Source organism: Choloepus didactylus, chromosome 11, assembly GCF_015220235.1.
Source record: "Choloepus didactylus isolate mChoDid1 chromosome 11, mChoDid1.pri, whole genome shotgun sequence".
In the NCBI taxonomy this organism is placed as follows: domain Eukaryota; kingdom Metazoa; phylum Chordata; class Mammalia; order Pilosa; family Megalonychidae; genus Choloepus; species Choloepus didactylus.
The window spans coordinates 66,175,180-66,194,176 of record NC_051317.1 but is presented as its reverse complement, the minus strand read 5'-3'; the positions used below and the strand labels follow the sequence as shown (position 1 = coordinate 66,194,176).

General features: G+C 39.7%; 1 protein-coding gene across 1 annotated transcript in view; it reads left to right on the top strand.

The window, feature by feature from the left end:
* The window catches only part of LIFR (LIF receptor subunit alpha), a 79,043-nt gene that overhangs the window by 9,499 nt on the left and 50,547 nt on the right, over positions 1 to 18,997 (top strand).

The window sequence follows — 18,997 nt, the reverse complement described above, 5'->3', positions numbered from 1 at the left end:
ATATAACATTTCCTGCCAGTCTTTTCCCTTGGTTTTCTTGTCACTTAGGCGGGCTCATACTGTATATACAGTTTTTTTTCCCCCTGTTTTTCTTTAACATTGTAAGAAATACTTCCCCCATTGCTAAAGATTCTTCAATATTTATTGATGGTTGTGTAACATTCCATTCTATAGCTGTACCCAAATTTGAGCATTGACATTGCTTTCAACTTCTTCTAATTCATAAGTAAAGATGTGGCAAGCTGTTTTTTTCTTTTCCAAGAAGTTTCAGATTCTTTCCACAACATTGGTTTACTGAGTCAAAACAACCAAATATTTGTGAGACTTTTGTTACATTTTATATTTTTGTTTCTGCATTTATTTGAGTACTAGGAAATAAGATGTCATGTTTTTAGCTGTTGTCATTTCTTACTTTGTGAAATTCTTTGTTTTTATATTGGATTATTACTTTTAAAAAATGTAAATAGCTTTTTAAAAAATTACAAAAGTGCTTATTTTATAAAAATTAACATTCAGAGAATATAAAAAGTTAACAAAATTTTTTTCAGTTTCACATCTTTCTAGATTAACTTCTATGCATATGTATATATATATTTATGACTATACCTTCAAATATATTAAACCGTCATTAGATTGTGCTGTATATATTTTCTTGTAATATGGTTTTAAAATTTAACATATTTTAATAATCTTCTGTGATGCATTAGATTCAGTTTATTAATTCATCCATGTATTCAATTTATTCAACAAGCATTTACTGCATACTTGTGTGCCCAGGCAAGTTTTTTAGCTTGGGGATATAGTAGCAAACAAGAGAGATGAGGTCTTTGCTCACATGGAGCTTACCTTCTAGTTGGGGAAGGATAGACAATAAACAAGGAACCATGTGATGAGAAGATAAGCCCAGACATTGATGAGTCCTACGAAGGAAAATAGAACCCTGTGATGAAGAGTGATTGGCATGTGGGTGTGCTGCACACTTACAGGGCAATCAGGATGATCTTTATGAAGAAGTGAGGGGAGGATGGAGCTTGGACTTGAGTGATGAGCAGGACCGACCCAACCATGTGAATGGCTGGGGGAGAAGGTCCCACACTGTAGGGATAACAAGTACAAAGACCCTGAGGCGGAACCGTGTTTGGTGTTTAGAAGAAGGCCGCAGTGCCTGGAACCCAGAGAATGAAGGAGAGAGGTATATGTGAGGGGTGTGGAAGGGGGAGCAGTACCCGACTGACAGTGTAGGGCTTTGTCAGTCACGGTAAGGAGTGGTGAGTTTGTTTATATTGAGACACATTTCAAATGGGGGAGTGATCTGATCTGATGGATATTTTTACTTTGGTTTTTAGCTTGAGCAAATGGGGGTACCATTTTTGGGGAGGATGAAGACTAGGGGAAGAACAGGTTTGAGGGGCTGTGAATCAAGAATCTCTTTAGGGCATGTTAAGTTTGAGATGCCTATTAGACTTGCTCCAAAAAGTTGTACATATATCTGGAAACAAGTAGAGCAGAAAATCGTATGTATGTCTGGAGATAAATCAGGGTCAGTAGGATCAACTTAAGAATTTCCAGCCTATAGAGTTTATTTAAATGAACGTGATTGTTTCAGAAATTACTCAGTAAACAGAAAGAGAGGGAGAAGTGGGCTAGAACACACGTGGAGATAGCATCTTATTTAGTCATTCCCAAATTGATGGACACAATTTCTTTCTCTCTAAATTACGGATTGCACTCAGTAAACATCATCATAGGAAAATCTCCTAGAATTGGCATCATAAATTGCATGTGAAGTGCTTGGCCCAGTGCCTCGTACATCGTAAGTTCCCAATAAATGTTTGCAACCTTGGTTCATCATCATCATCACTGTTGTTGTTATTGAATCAAAGACTTTTGGATTTGAAAGATATCCTAACACAGTGACTCTGGAGTCACAATCCAAGCTGGGGTTCAAATTCCAGCTTTGCTCCTTATAAGCCGTGCAACATTGGGCAAGTAGTTTCATCTCTCCGTGTCCTCAGGTATAGTACGTTAACAGTACTAGACCTCCTCGGAGGGTGCTGAGGATGCAGATAGGATGCTCAGGGCCTCCGTGGCACAGAGCAAGTGCTGCCAGGTGCCCCCTGGTGTAGTATACAACTACAGTATGTGTTCCAGTTTCTCCATGTTTTCCTCAGCAGTACCTAGTATCATTCTTATTAACATTTCCCAATTTGTAGTTGAGTTGCATACTTTTATTTCTTTTGGAGGTATTCATCTCACTCTAGCCTCTTTTTTAACCATTTGTCTGGGCTCTGTACTAAGTATATTAACACTGTATTATTTATTGGCACATTTTTTTCTCATAGAAAAAATTTTTTCAGCAGTATTTTTTGAATGCCTGATAGACGTCAGGCTTGTACTAGGATCCAGGAGATACACAGATGAATGAGGTACCTGCCTTCATTGAGCTCAGTTTGTTGAGAAGAATAAGTAATTCCAGAAGTCTATGCATCACAGCATGGGAGCTCTGGGGAAGGTTGGATCTGTAGCCATGTGAGCTGAGTTTTGAAGGACGAGTTGGTGTTTGTAAAATGGACAAGCAAGAGTGGCGTGGGAAGGGTGTTCCCGGTAAAGGGTACAGTATGTGCAGCAATACAGAGGTCTGGCAGAACCTCGCCCATTTGGCAAGACGAAAGCACAGAGGCACTGCGAGGAGATGGGCAGAGACGGATCTGGGAAGTTAGGTTGGCCTGAAACACTGTAGAGCTTCATGTCATGCAAAATTTGGGACTTGTTTCTGTAGACCGGGTAGTGCCATGGACAACGTCAGGCCTGTGAGTGTGACACTTCAGAACGATGACTCCGGCCTGTGCTGTGGAGGGTGGAAGTCCAGAGAGCAGCTGGGAGAACTCGTAGTGCAGGGCAGAGCGGGAGGGGCTCCAGCCAGAGCCTGGCTCTGACTGTTTGTCTTTACTTTCCTGAGTTAAAACAGTGACATATGTATGCAGGTAATAACGACTAAAAGTATCTCTCATGCTCATTCGATTATACCCTTTTTATTTTTATTTTTCTAAGCTTCAGATTAAGCTTAAATAGTGAAAAAGTCTTCAGTGTTTAGAGCTCTCAAATCCACAGCTCTTTTAATGCTTTATCATTAAGTTGCAAAACCTTCAAGCAGCCCGAGTATGGGTGGCAATATAATATAGGGATTAGGTTACAGCTGTGGAGAGTGGGATAAGAATAGTAAGAATAAGATTTATATTGAAGCAGAAGTTTATAATATTTTGGGCAGTTATTAAAACTAACAATAATGGCTTATGTTTCATATTAATCGTACCTTAATGTTAGATTATCTACTTATATTTCAGACCAAATATGAATCCTCCAATTTTAATAGAGGCCAGGAGTTTAGACATTGTGTGTCTGATAAAGTGGGGAGGAAAAGAGTTGTCTTGTGAGAGGCCTCAATTTCCTGATCTCTGAAATAGATTGTATTGGGTGATCCTGAAGACCTGTTCCAGAATGTTCTTGAAATGTTGTGGGACTTAGTACTGAGACCTGAAATAAGAGCTCTTCTTCAAAGGGGAGAGGGCATAAGAAATCACTGATGCTCATTTTTGAGGAATGACTCTAGATCTTAACAGTTTATGGGAAAATAATTTATTGATCCATTGAGTGCTCTTTCTCCTTTTCCCTTCCATTAAAAAAAAAAGTTTTGATCTCCCTTTCATGTTGCATATGCAAATAGAATTTTTAAAAGGTGAAATAACAAAAGTCCAACATTTTCTTTCCTCACCACACTGGATCATCTTGACCACTGTGTTTAGGGATTCACATCTCTAGTCTGTTGCCTTCCCAAAGCAACTTATTTCATTTTTGATATTTTGAAGATTCTTTACACTGAACGTTAGCTTTCATGCGTTGTTCCTGTTCCAGTCTCTTAGAATAATGTATGTGGAATGGCTTCCTAACCTGTACAACAAAATATAAGAGGTGGGTTAAGGAATTATGTCTACCTCATTCTCCTTATTTTAAATATTTGGAGCAGCTATCTGTCCACAGAACCCTGTCTTCTCTCAAGATTCCAGCATCCTCATTTGTCTTACTTGTTCATCACATGATATGGTTCTTATTTAGTAGGTCATCCTTGTCACATTCATGGCAGGTTCAGGGTATTTATATCCTTCTAGTAGTTGTGCTTAGAATTCAGTATATTATACCAGATATATTCTGTCAGCAACAAAGGGCAGGAAAAACCTCTCTTACAAGACTGTTAACTACCAGGAGTATAGTACTACCACACACACACCACCATTGCATTGTTGGCCCATTTCGCTAACTATGCTTTTGTATTTTTCTCACATGTTCTTAAAGCATATCTCCTCTAACCCATGTTTGTTCCCTTACTGTATGTTACTGTATCATCATCATTTCATTTTGGACCCTGAAATTATCCATGCCAAATTTATCTTATTGGAATAATATTTGGAATTTATTTATTTATTTTAAGCTCTTAGCTTGTTTCATATGTTCATCATTTTTAGAATCCCCATGATTACATCATGTATATTTGCTATTTTGTCCGTTTTCTTCCATCTACAGATTTGATGAATGTGATTCCTATATCTTGGTCTAAGTCATTAATGAAAATGTCAACAACAGTAGAACTCTGTCACGTGTCTGTTAGAAACCTTTGTGCAGGTTGACATCATCCATCAATTAGCACCCCATGAGTATGGGCGATCATGTGGGTGAAGAACCCCTTCACTCTCTTTCTATGCAACCTTAATTTCTTCATTTTCTAATGAACATCTTTCAGGTTTAAAAAAGATCTTGTTCAAAGATCTTGTTTAAACCAATATACATTGCATCTATTTCTGACACATTTTCCCAGGCTTCCTTGTCAAGGAAGGGGGTGAGGTTAGGCTGGCATGAATTGGGCTATGATCCTTTGCTAGGATCTCTTTCCTAATCTGTTCTATAATCTTCTTTAGGGTCAGCATCAAACCCACAGGTCTCCGGTCTGTAGAATCTGCTTTCCTGACAGAATTTCCCTTTCTGAAATCGATTTGCCAAATGTTAATTCTCTCAGGTTCTTTTATGCTCTTCATTCTGTATTCTACTCTTACTTAGAAGACTCAAGTGAGCCTAAGATAATGTATGGAAGTTCCACATACTTTGAAGACACTGTAGAACTGTGGTGTGCTAGTTTGGATCTATTATGTCTCTCACAAAAGCCATGTTCTTTAATGCAGTTTTGTGGGGGAGACTTATTAGTCTTTTGATTAGGGTAGAACCTTTTGATTAAGTCGTTTCCTTGGAGATATGACCCACCCATCTGTAGACCTTTTGATTAGATCATTTCCATGGAGGTGTGACTCCACCATTCCAGGTGGGTCTTAATTAGATCACTGGAGTCCTTTAAGAGAGCTCCCGGAGAGGAGAGAAGGAGATCAGAGAAGCTGAGAGAGACATTTTGGAGAGAAGCTAAGATATGAAATCCAGAGTTTGTCCCCGGGAGAGACTAAGAGCTGACACAGATCCAGATGCTTGGAGACACTGGGAGATACAGACAGAAGGACGTTTGTAGATGCTAAGCTAAGAGGTGAAGCCCAGAGTTTGCCCTGGAGAAGTTAAGAGATGACTCCCAGATGCTTAGAGAGAAATGCCCCAGGAGAACCAAGCAGAGAGCTGAGAAGAGCTAAGAAACATTTTGGAGAAAGCCATTTTGAAATGCAACCCAGAGCAAATGAAAAGCAGGTGCCAGCCACGTGCCTATCCAGCCAACAGAGATTTTCTGGATGCCTTTGGCCTTTCTTCAGTGAAGGTATTCTCTTGTTGATGCCTTAGTTTGGACACGTTTGTGGCCTAAAACTGTAAATTTGTAACCTGCTAAATCCCCCTATAAAAGCCAATCCATTTCTGGTATTTTACATAATGGCAGCTTTAGCAAACTGGAACATGTGGTCTGAAGCTAAAGATTTTATTTTAGTTATTTGTTTTTGTTTGTTTTTTTGGACATCATTTATATTCTAAGAAATGCTTAAGAGTTTGAGATCTGGAGTTAAGTAATTCCATAAAGAAGCAAAAGGCCATTTAAATTATTTTGAAGAGGATAGCTTTCTGAATCTGACCAGAAAGAGTAAGAAAACATTCAGATACATGTTGCTCAAGATCTGTGCCTTGAAAAATTTAAGGCTTAAAACAGTTCATATTTTAAGATTATTTGAATAGGAAGACAAGAATTTTTTAATGCCAATACATTTTGAGACAGGTTGTTAAGTGGCGCTCTAAGAGCTGTATTTGGCCTGCGCATGTGTTTTGTTTGGCCCACACAGTGTTTTTTAAAATATTGGAATTAGTTGCCAGCATTTAAAAATAAGTAGATGTCACATATAAAAAACAAAACAAAAAAACAACCCTGGATTTCTGGTCCATTTTGAAAAACTAGTAAGATCTGTGACTACACTGAACTCATGTTTCAATGTGGTAGTAACAGATGAAAGGAGCTCACTAGCGGCTGCTCACCTCAGTTCTCCCCTCCTTGGCTGCATTTCACACAGGTGAGTTTGCACCTGCTGAGATAAGTACTGCGATAACCCATAAAAAGTATTTTGAGTTGGAAGGAGAAGATGAACAAGACAGTTATTTTCTGTTTTGTTCCCTGAACATAGACTGATTTTTGTCATGATCATGACGTGATTATTGGAAGTGCTTAGTAAAGCAGGTGGTATTTCCTACCCCCAGTAACAATATTAAACTGGGCAGGGTGTGGGGAGAGTTATATTCCTCATCAGTCTCTGATCTACCAGTTCATTGAGGAGACAAGCAAGGTGTCGTAAAAATGAAACAACTGTAAAATTCTCATGACTTTTAAAGTAGGAAAAGTAGCTCTGGGTCATAGTTGGGTCATGAGCTAAGACCTGAGATGTTAAGTGATTTATCCAAGGGCTTGTACTTGGCATGTCTTTGGTGGTGGACTAGGAACTAGAGCCTGGGACTCCTAACTCCTGGTCTAGTGAGTTTTCTGTTGCACATTTTATAGTTTAGTGTAATGGTCTAGAGCTGAGATTTTTAGTAATACCTGGGTTCAGATTGCAACTGGTGACCCTTAGTAACTCTGTGACCTCAGGCAAGTTTCAAAAACCTCCTTATGCCTCAGTTTCCTTGTTTCTAAAAGAGGGCATAATAATGATGCTGCCTCTCAGAGTGTTGTTATGGGGATTAATACAGTATTGCATTTAAAGAACTTAGAACAGTGTCTGCATCCCAATAAACAATGCATAAAGATTGCTTGATATCTGAAAATAGTATCTATGAATTCTATATCATCATGGTAGAGTTATCTAAAAACCAGCATTTTAACCATATAATACTATCACATAATTAATATTTCCCCTCTCTCAGAATTTGGAAAGGGCTTTGGAGGTAGTTTTACTCCATGTGTTTTTTTTTTTTTTAAACTCTAGCAAATGAGCCAGTATTGTTTTTTAATTCATCATTTTTCTATAGAAGATAGGTGCATTCAAAAGCATACTGATGCCGTGCGTCTTCTTCCTCTTCAGAATGTAAAGAAACAACTGGATGACCTGAAAATACTTTATGGACTCTATTTAGGTAGATTTGTTCAGTTCATGCAAATTTTGAATATGTAATGGTATAGAGCCCTCTTAGATACTAGGGTGTTACAATAAATCTCTGCTGCCAGGAAGTTTATGATTAATAGGAAAAGAGGGTGGGAGGAGAGGAGAGAATAATCTCCACAATGCCTGATGTTCTGGCTTGCTACATGCCAGAATGTAAAATACCAGAAATGGATTGGCTTTTATAAAGGGATTTATTAGGTTACAGATTACAAGTTCTAAAGCCATAAAGTGTCCAAGTTAAGGCATCAAGAAGTAGATACCTTCTCTGAGGAAAAAGGCTGATGGCATCCGGAACACCTCTGTCATCTAGGGAGGCACGTGGCTGGCATCTTGTTGGTCCTTTGTTCCTGGGTTGCGTTGCTTTCACCTTCTGATGCCAGTGGCTTTCTCTTTTAGTGTCTGTGGGTTCTCACTTAGCTTTTTGGGAACAAACTCTGGGCTTAGCATTTCCAAATGTTTTCCTATCTGCGTCTCCAAGAGTCTTGGTGTGTGTTGGCCTCTGAGCTCTCTTAGGGACTCCAGTAAACTAACCAAGACCCACCTTGAATGGACAGAGTCACACCTCCTTGGAAATAATTTATTCAGAAGGTCCCACCCACAGTAAGGTGGGTCACATCTCCATGGAAACAACCTAATCAAAAGATTCCACCCACAATAGGTCTGCCCCCACCAGATTGCATTGAAGAACATGGGTTTTTATGGGGTACATAATAGATTCAAGCCAGCATACCTGGTATGACACTATAAATGCCCCAAGCAGAAATTAAAGTGCACAGGGAGCATCCGGAGAGCGACCGTCTCTGCCTGGATGTGATGGCCCACGTGGAAGCCAAGCCGAGAGGCAAAGATGTCCTAAGGTAGGGAGGCAGAGGAGTAAGTGAAAGGGGTGTTTGAATTTGATTTTGGCCATGGAACCTTTGAGCTGTTGGTGTTTCAGTTTCACGAGGATTGGCCAGAAGCTTGAAAGAAGAAGTTGGTTAAGATTTATGTGCTATTTAAAGTCATGCAACTCACTGTGGAAGATGGATTATGGGAGCGCTCTGCAGAGGCCCAGAGGCTAACTAAGTAGCGATTTAATAATCTGTGTGGGAGATGATGAGGGCCTGAGCCAGAGCTGGAAAAATGGAAATAGATGTAGAGGATAAGGAAAGGCTCAAGACGTGTTTTGGAGGTAAAGCTGGCGAATAGGTGGGAGGGTTGAAGAAGGAGACATTAAGGGTAGGTCCTGCTTGGGTGGCCCAGCAAGAGAGTGATGCTGTGGACTGGACTATTGGGCATAAGAGATGAGGCTTGGAGGGAAAGAGTGAGTTTAATTTTGTACATGTGGAGTTTTTGAGGAATCTTTGAAATGCCCAAGTAGATTTGCAGCATCAGAATATTTTGCTGTTCCTGGAAGGGCCTTATTTGAGTGAAGTTGTTCAGATAACGTATCCAGGAGATGGTTAATCTGTAACTGGAAAGAGGCCGACACTGGGAATACAGATTTGGAAGTCATTAGCATGTAAGCGATGGTTAAAACTGGGAGAATCGATAATATTGCTCAGTGAGGGAACGCAGGGTGAAAGAGAAGTGGGCCAGGGAGCCCCACTGAGGAGGAAGAGAAGGAATGGCACCTTAATGCGTCTCCAGGCAGTGAGGGAGGGAATGCATCATTTAATAACTGATGCTGGGATAAGTGTTAACCATTCACGGGGAGAAAAGAAGCTGAGTCCCTGGCTCATGTTGTACATCAAAATTAATTCCATATGGATTAAAGCTTAAAATGTTAAAAGCCTTGAATGTACTTGAAGACAAACTAGGTGGCAATTTGTAAAATCTGGCACGAGAAAGATCATTTTTCACGTGATGTAGAGGTCAGAAACCATAAAGGACATAATTAAGATATCTGACTCAGTGAAAGTCAAACAAAATCTTCACTGGAATCTAAGAAAACAAACTGGGAAATGTATTTACAATATAGATAATAGAGTTAATATTCATATTATAAAATTTCCTTCTTATCAGGTTGCAGGGAAACGATTAATACCCATTTAGGACAAATGATCAAAAGACAGAACAAGTAGTTTACAAATAAAGCATTGCAAATTACCAGTGAATACATTAAAGGATATTTGACTGCATAATCAAGAAAATGCCAGTTGTGGCCCAACAGTTGGAAGAGATTTTAACAAAAAGATCATTCTTGGTGTTGGTGAGTGTGTGGGGGGAAGCAGGTACCAGGGAACAGAGATGTTTCTGATTCTTCTTGAAGGTAACCTTGTGTCAGGCTTTCCTGCATGTTAAAGTTCCCTTGGTGTATTTTAGCCAAAGAGAAATGTTCTTCAGGTGTTTCTTGACTATAATAGTAGAGTGTTTCACCTTTATAGTAGAAGGTAGAGATAGGTTTATTTGTTCAGTAGATATTTATTGCCATTTATTGAAGGCCATTATGTGCCAGGCACTTGTACAGTCTAGTAGAGGGGAGAGATGAGTAGCTACTTACTACTCTTTGGGGTGATAGAGAGCTAAACCTATGTTGAGGGCATGTGGTGGGGGGTGGGAGGATGGTGGTGAGGACCAGCACGTACCATCAGAGAAGGCAGGATTCTTAGAACGGACACCTAAGGATGGGAAGAATTGGAGATACGGGGGACATTCCATAGAGGCCATGGTTTGTGGGTGCCCCAGGAAAAAAATTCCCAGGAAATGCAAAGAAATAAAACATTGGGCAACAATATTCCATTTGAATCACTGCTGTTTTTTTTTGGAGGGAGGGCACAGAATGAAATCTCTGCAGTGTTCACAGACTATGTTCCTATACCGTAGTAACAGTTAAATTCCAATATTATTGTCTGGGATACAAAATGCAGATTAAAGTATGATATAGTGGAATCCCTAAGCAGTTGAGCTGTCTCCTAACTCAGTGTCCCAAACTTTCTTGTTTCATAGTGCCCTCAGTGTTTCATTAATGTTTTTCCCAGTGCCCCTAACAGTTCTTTTTATGAACTAGTTAGATCCCAACTATTAATAAGTATTTTAATAGTTTGAAAAAAATAATACATATAAATGTAAAGGAAAAACGTTATTTTTTTATTTCATTCTTAAAAAGCCACAGTTACTATGACCACAGACATAGGGAACTGGTGGTTTGATGGGTTGAGCCCTCTACTGTAGGTTTTACCCTTGGGAAGACGGTTGCTGCAAAGGAGAGGCTAGGCCTCCCTATAATTGTGCCTAAGAGGATCCTCCCGAATGCCTCTTTGTTGCTCAGATGTGGCCCTCTCTCTCTAGCTAAGCCAACTTGAAAGGTGAAATCACTGCCCTCCCCCCTACATGGGATCAGACACCCAGGGGAGTGAATCTCCCTGGCAATGTGGAATATGACTCCCGGGGAGGAAGGTAGACCTGGCATCGTGGGACGGAGAACATCATCTTGACCAAAAGGGGGATGTGAAAGGAAATGAAATAAGCTTCAGTAGCAGAGAGATTCCAAAAGGAGCCGAGAGGTCACTCTGGTGGGCACTCTTATGCACAATTTAGACAACCCTTTTTAGATTCTAAAGAATTGGGGTAGCTGGTGGTGGATACCTGAAACTATCAAACTACAACCCAGAACCCATGAATCTCAAAGACAATTGTATAAAAATGTAGCTTATGAGGGGTGACAATGGGATTGGGAAAACCATAAGGACCACACTCCACTTTGTCTAGTTTATGGATGGATGAGTAGAAAAATAGGGGAAGGAAACAAACAAACAAACAGACAAAGGTACCCAGTGTTCTTTTTTTACTTCAATTGCTCTTTTTCACTTTAATCATTGTTCTTATTATTTTTGTGTGTGTGCTAATGAAGGTGTCAGGGATTGATTTAGGTGATGAATGTACAACTATGTAATGGTACTGTGAACAATGGAATGTACGATTTGTTCTGTATGACTGCATGGTATGTGAATATATCTCAATAAAATGAAGACTTAAAAAAATAAAATAAATAAATAAATAAATAAATAAATAAATAAAGGCATAGGGAAAAAATTAAAAAAAAAAAAAAAAAAGCCACAGTTACTAACGGGATGTGTACATATGTTGGGCCCTGTGTACCAGATTGGACACTGCCACCCTCATTTCATTGATTTTTGGGTAGTAATTTTGTTTTGTCCTGTCAGTCACCAAAACTGCTGCTTCTCAAAGACAGAAAGTAATTGATAGGTATATAGCATGACCTAATGTTGAAACTGTGAATTACCTTGAGTTAGAAGTTCTCACAGTGTGGAACAGATGTTGCTGTGTTGCCTTCAAAAATTAAAAATATCTCACAATACCCCTGTTTATTTGCTTTGGTGCCTTGGGGTGCCTTGGGGCACAGTTTGGGAACCATGGCTCTAATTTATATGCCCGGTGTTGGCAGTACTCGGATTAGCAAGAAGCCTAACAGTTAAAGAATACTGTATGGAAATATATTTATTTGTGTCTTGTTATTCATTTATCCAGTCATCAGCTTAGATAATATCTGAGGATCTCTATGCCATCCAATGTGCTTAGACACTGGGGTTACACTGAACTGAGAGACAGCATTTGCTCTCAAAGATCTTGCAGTTTGTTGGAAGAATTAGAAAATTGGCAGGTGATAAAATAGAGCAGGAGTCAGCAAACAATTTCTGTAAAGGGCCAGGTAGTAAATACTTCAGGCTTGCAGACCTGGGATCTCTGTCGCTGCTACTCAGCTCTAATCTAGTGCAAAAGCAGCCATCGATGGTATGTAAATGAATGGACATGGCTGTGTTCCAATAAAACTTTATTTACAAATTCAGGCAGTGAGTCGAATTTGTCTCACAAGCTGTGCAACGTCTGTAATAGAGATGTAATTAAAATATCATGGAAGCAAAAGAAGGAGCATCTAATCTCCTGGAGTTATCCAGAGATGATGATGAGCTCCTTGTATCTCTTTCTAGAAGTTTCCCAGAAGAGTTTGAGGAATTAATATGGCTTAAAATTAAAAAAAAAAAAAAAAAAAGGTATTTTGCCCCATCCCAGAATCTTACTCTCCGGAGACACACAACCACTTTTTATTTCTAAATAAACCACTGTTTATTAAAAATTAATTATTTTTACTTTTATATCTTGATTTACAAGTATTAGACATTATCTATTACTTCTTGATCCAAAGATAAGGATTTAACTTGGTTAAATCACCTCCCTCACTCCTTTTCATCCTCCCATCATATCATAGTTTTTGGTTAACTTAGTACTCAATCTTTACATTATTATGACTGTAAATGTTGTTTAATGCTGAACCAAGAAGTATACAAGAATCAGTTCCTTTCTTTTATGATTTGTTCTTTTTTTTTTTTTTTTTTTGTCTTATCTTTGCATGTGCTTAATTCTCTATGTACCTACCATCAATTCTTCCCAAAATCTCCAACAGAACTATAGAAGCCCCTTTAGTACTATTTCCCATGTGGCCAAATGCATCAGTTAATTTGTCAGTTCCCTGTTTCTGCCCTGGGGATACGCCTTATAGAGTCCTCCGTTCTAGTGTTCCCATTGGGCCTTTTCTGAGACTGTTGGGAAGCTGTCATCCTAAGGCTGCCCTTTGTGGTCCTGAAGGAATTCAGATTCCCTCTGCCTCTTTCTTAGGTTGAAACTCCAGTTTCTGGGATCATATATTTTCTCTCTCTCTCTTTTTCCCCTCTACCTCATTTTGGTGAAGCATGTCCTCTGGTATCCTCTGTAGAATGGGTGAGTGGGAGGTATATGTTTTTGACATCTCGCATGTCTTTATAAAATGTATTTTTTTAATCCTCTCACTTAGTAGTTTGGCCAAGTACAGAATTCATGTGTGAAGATAATTTTCACTTAGGTTTTGAAAGATGTTTCTTTTAACTCAGTGCTGAAAGTCTCAGGCCCTCATAACTGCTCTGGAGATGGGCTGTCACCGTCCCTGTGGTACAGTGGAGTTTGTCCCAGGCTCCCATGGCAAGTCACAGAGCCAGATTCAAACCCAGTCCTGACTTTACTGAATTAGTCCAATGTCATTCTTATTTGTGAGCCTTTGTCTATGGCCTTCCTTTCCCTGAAGATTTTAAGTTCTTTTATGTGGTTATTTTGATACTTTTGATGATGCACCTCGGTATGAGTTGTGCTGGGTGCTTGGTAAGCTCTTTGAGGGCTAGACTTTGGCAGTTGAATGTATATATAGATATAGATGTAGACGTAGATATATTGTTGTATGTACGTCTTTGTTATGGTAATTGCCTGCTGATTAATCTCCTTAAAAAAACCTCTTTCTTAAAAATCTTTAATGTCTCCCTCTACAGTCTAGTCTCAACCTGCTTTCCCAAACTGAACTTCCCGATTCAGCCAGGCTTGTTTATTCATAGGCATTTCTCTCATTTTGCTTGAATCCCCTACTGTTCTCTTTAATACAATGAATCTACCTAACTGCAGACTTTATGTTCCTGAAAAGTTTTATTCAAAGGGAGTCAGTACTTGAGGAACTTAAGACCTTATAAGGGGGATAATGGAATTAGGAGAATAGTTGTTGCTGGTCAAAGTTCTTAACCAATTTCTTATGTTTCGTAATTGAAAAAATCGAGAAAGCACACTATAAAGGATACGTGTCAGTAATACAGATATTCTTTGCTTTCCATTTGATTTCCCTTCCTTGGAGTGCTCTTCCCAGACTCTCCTCTCTGTGGAGTTTTGCCCTGCGTGCACATTTATTTCTGGTTTATTGTGGTTAAGAGGCTTTCCCCCTCCAGTGTGCCAACTCCATCCCGGTATTTAATTCCTTTTGTGAATTAATGACAAGGGAGTTACCTCACTGTGGTGCAGAAAGGTATATTCTTGAGATAAAAAGAAAAAAGCTTTGGGTAATCCAAGCTTCAGGTAATCTTCATTAGAATGACTCATCTCTTCATCTCTGAGCACATGTTTCTCAAGGAGATGTGGCCTTAGGGCCTCTCCGGATAGGTTCATGCAGCAGAAGGAGCTGACTCTCTGTCACATCTCCCTCTGTCCCCCCAGCCCCCCCCAAAAAACAGCACCAAACTAAACAAAATATAATGGGCTATGATTTCTGGTCCTCCCCTGCCTTTGGCTTTGTTTTCTCTTCCCAACTTTTTTTTTCCTACTTATCCTCAGCAGAAAGGGCCCAAACCTCATGTATGCTGGAACCAGAATTCTCCAAGCTGAGGAAGAAGCCAACCAAAGTACTTTCACAGATACTCCGTTTTCACAAGGGAGAAGTTAAGGCTGAGCAAGTGCCACTAAACTTACGCTGTTGGTGGGAGCTGGGCCGTGTCGTGCCCCTGTACTTCATGATGTCTGAAGATTGAGGTCAGGGGATAATATAAAGAAAGAAACAGAAGCAATACAAAAGATAGATTTTTTTTCTTTCCACTCAGTGATTTTATAAATTGATTCTGCATGATATATGTTCTTGAAAAAAGAGTTCATTGACATTTTTTATTTTTGAATCCTTTAAAATATTTATATTATGTAGGATATAAGTTGGTGGCCCTCAGCAGGATATAGTGTGAGGTGTATTTTGTTTGGCCTTTAGAGTATTGAAAAGATATGAATTATTTGATTACAGTTGCAAATATGAGTATTTTCACATAAAATCTCAGATTTCTAGCTTATTTTGAAAAATCAGAGAATTTGGCACAAGTGGCTATTGCCACCTGTAGAGTAGGCAGGTGATCTCCAGTTTACCAAGGCCCTGTCCTTTTCACCTGCCTGGTTTCCACGTTTACCTGCTTTTCCCCGCCAGGTATCTGCATTTGCACCGTCACTGTGTCAAGAGACAGCTATCGTAATTTTGAAAGTTAGCTCCTGAAATCCTATAAAAAGTCATTCTCCCCTAGGGAATCAGGCATTGGTGAAAAAAAAAAGTCAATTCTGAGATGTTTCTGTCAGAAAGGAGCAGAGAAAAACTTCACAAGGCTGTTTTCCTTCCTGAAAATACACTGCAAGGCTCTATTTGTGTATTGTTCTGGCCCTCAAGTAGGTCCGTCTGAAAGTTTTGCTTGGTAGAAAAGTTGGATTTATTATAAGCCTCACACAGTATTGCTCAAACAACTCACTCAAAATTTTCTGTGTAAATGTTATGACAAAAGGCAGTTTCCTTTATTATCCTGCATATTTTAAGTGAAGCAGTTTTCGGTGACTGCCGCCGTTGGTTCTTTTTATCCCTAAGAGGCCCGTGCTGATGCCCGCTGACCACCGCGGTGCGGTCCTTGCCCGGGGCCGTGGGTGGCGCTCCCAGGCCTCACTGCATCCTGGCAGCTACCGTAAGCGCTCTTGCCGCCTGCCAGCAGGAATGGAACATTACAGCTTAACTCGGGAAGTTTCTTCTATGGCCCGGATAGAGCCTGCCTCTGTGCTGCAGTGCTTGAGCCTGGAGCTGGGAGGGATTAAGCGATTTACCCTCAGTCACACCGCTAATTAGTAATGGAGCCAAGATTAGAGTCTAGTCTCCCTCCCGGCAAGCCCCTGGCCCAGAGCTCTTTCCCGGCTGCCTCCGTCCCCCTCTTGCCTTGCTGCTTCTCCCTGGCGTGGAGACAGGGCACAGGTCTCTTTTGTGGGAATAACTGTAAACTTGCAGCAAGAGACTGTTTCATTTCAAGAAAATGTTGAACCACTCCTTGAATATGGTTTGTGATACTTTTAGTCAGCATTTGGGGTTTTTTTGAGGTAACGTTTAGTCTCTTTTATTCAGTTATTACAGTCCAAGCTGTTTGATGCTATAAGTTTGGCAGCTGGCATTTTAGACATCTCATGAATAAATTTTCCTTCTAATAAGTAAGCTTGATGTCACTGGACTTGACTAGGAAGTTACTCTTTCATCCAAAAAATAATTGAGCGGCTTTGAAATGTTTGCTTGTGCCTTCTTGCTTGTTTTGGTTATAATTACTTAACCTATTTGGGATTCAGTTCCGGGGTTTTTAATGATACTCAGCAAAGAAGAGAGCTTGCCATTAGTTTTCACTAAGAAGAATGCGTTTTGAATTCCCTCATTAGGCTCTTGTTATTTAGTTGGATTTCTGCCCTTTATCAAGCCTCCCATTCTCGTATCTATTTTCACATTTTCTGTTTTTGCCTATTGTTCTTTTTTCTGAATGATTGTTCAACTTTTTATTCTTCATTCTTTAAAAATTTTTAAATATCGGTCAACATATTTAATTTCTAAGGTTGGTTTCTGTTTCTGATTGTTCCCTTTTCAGTGTGTCCTGTTCTTGTTTTATGATAGCACCGTATTTGCTGTCACTGAGAATACAATTTAAAGGACTTTTTATTTCCCCTGTTTCCTAATTCCCTCTCTTTCCCCTGGTGATAATATTTATTTTCCTTTTGGTTATCCTGTGTATTCTGAATTTCTCTTTAATATTAAGGCTTTCCTGAAGTGTTTTGTGATCTGTGGCTGTCTGTTCTAACATAAGACTGAGATAATAGAAGTTCTGACAAGGAGTTTTCGGTGCAATGGAAGACCTTGCTGTCTGGCAGGCTTCACTCTAAGAATGGGCAGGAATATTATTACTTTGGGGAACCCCTAAATGTTAAAATATAGAAGGCTTTTCCTCTTTGACACCTGGGTTTATGTTAGCTGCCCTGATTATCCTCAAGCAGTTCTTTCAAATTCTGCAGGGGAGAATACTTCTGTTTGGAGTGGGGAGTGGGAGCATATCAAAGTTGACTAATGTGAATGGATCTTCTAATCCTTTAGTTTCATCCCTGTGTCTCACTCCCTGCTTTTTCATTTACCCTCAGAGAATTTAAGTGGCCCCAGCATCCATCCATCACTATTTAGCCACCAAATCTAGTAGTCATCCTTGCTTTCTCTGGTCTCCCTGTTCCTTGCACAGCATGCAAAACACACCTATAGCACGTACTGTGTGTTTGGCACTATTCCAAGTGCTTTACATGTATTTTCCTTATCTAACCCTTGCAGCAAACCTATGAGGACAATACAATTATCATCCTCACTGAGTCCCACGATAAGTATCCTAGTGTGTGCCTGCAGTCACACTGTAAGTGGCAAAGCTGGGATTCAAACCTAATCTGTATTCTCAACTGCCACACAGTACTGCTTGTAATGCTTTGGTAGGTTCCTCCATCTCCAAAACAGATCCTGAATCTGAACACCTCTCCTCAGTTCCACTCTTAGAACCTTAGTCCTCCCTGCCTATAATCTCATTTGGATGATTGTGTCTCCCTGCCTCCACTCTTCTCACCTTGAGTCTGTCCTGCATGTATCAGCTAGAATTTCCACAGTGCAAATCAGACCATGCTTCTCTTCCTTGATTAAAAGTCTCCACTGGTGGCTCATCTCAACCACATAAAGCTCCATACTTATCCTTTGGGTGACCATGAGGCCCTGCACGACTGACCAGCCCACCTCTCTGACACTTTTCCTGCATTTACTGTCCTTAAGCCACACTGGCTCTTTTACTGCCCTTTGAGCTTGGTAAGCTAGTTCCTGTCTTAGGGTCTTTGTATTTGCTCTTGCTGCCATTTGGAGTCTCTTTCCCTAGATCTTATCATGGCCATCTCCTTGTACTGACCTTCACTCACTCAAACACTTTAAGCATATTGACTTACTCTAGTGTTTAAAGTGCATACCGGGATCACAGATTATCTTATTTGTTTATGTGCTTGCCTCTCTGAACTAGAACCTGAGCTCCTTGAGGGTGGAGACTGCGCAGTGCTGTGCCTCCTGTGACTAGATGAGGAACTGGCACTCAGTAGGCTGTCGCTAAATATTTGCTGACAAGTGTCTCCTGGGATCGGTTAAGCTGAACAATGCTTTGCTCTGTTGCTGCTGCTCCTGACCACCCACCAGATTCATTCATTGCTCTTCTCTTTTGCTTGCAGTTTTCAACAGAAATGTGTTGAAGCCAGTCGACCAGTGGTTCTTTTCCTGATCTGATTGCTGTAGTGTTGGTTAAACTTTCACCAGTTGCGTGTCACGTCAATATTGTTGTCATCTCTGCAAACCCCTTATACTGTTAATTACCTTTCTTTAAACTATTTAAATTTAAGTTTTTATTAAATAGATGCTTTATATTACAATGTAAATGCCAATAAAACCAGTATTATTTACCGTAAATAGAAGGTGATTGTGGAAATTAATATATGCTGATTAATATTAAAAATATCAATCCATGTAAGTCAGTCCACTTCAAGTTGTCTGCCAAAACTCTAGTGGTATGCACTGTTTTACTGTATTTTAGTAGTATTGGAGTGGAGAGCTGATAGACTTGTGCTCAGTTATAATCTTGAACTTGAAGCCCATCATTTGAGAAATGTTGAAGCAGATACCTGAAGCAAAAGCTGTTTTAGATTGTTCTAAGTATCTCCAACATGATTAATGCATATTTCAGTATCTGTTACTG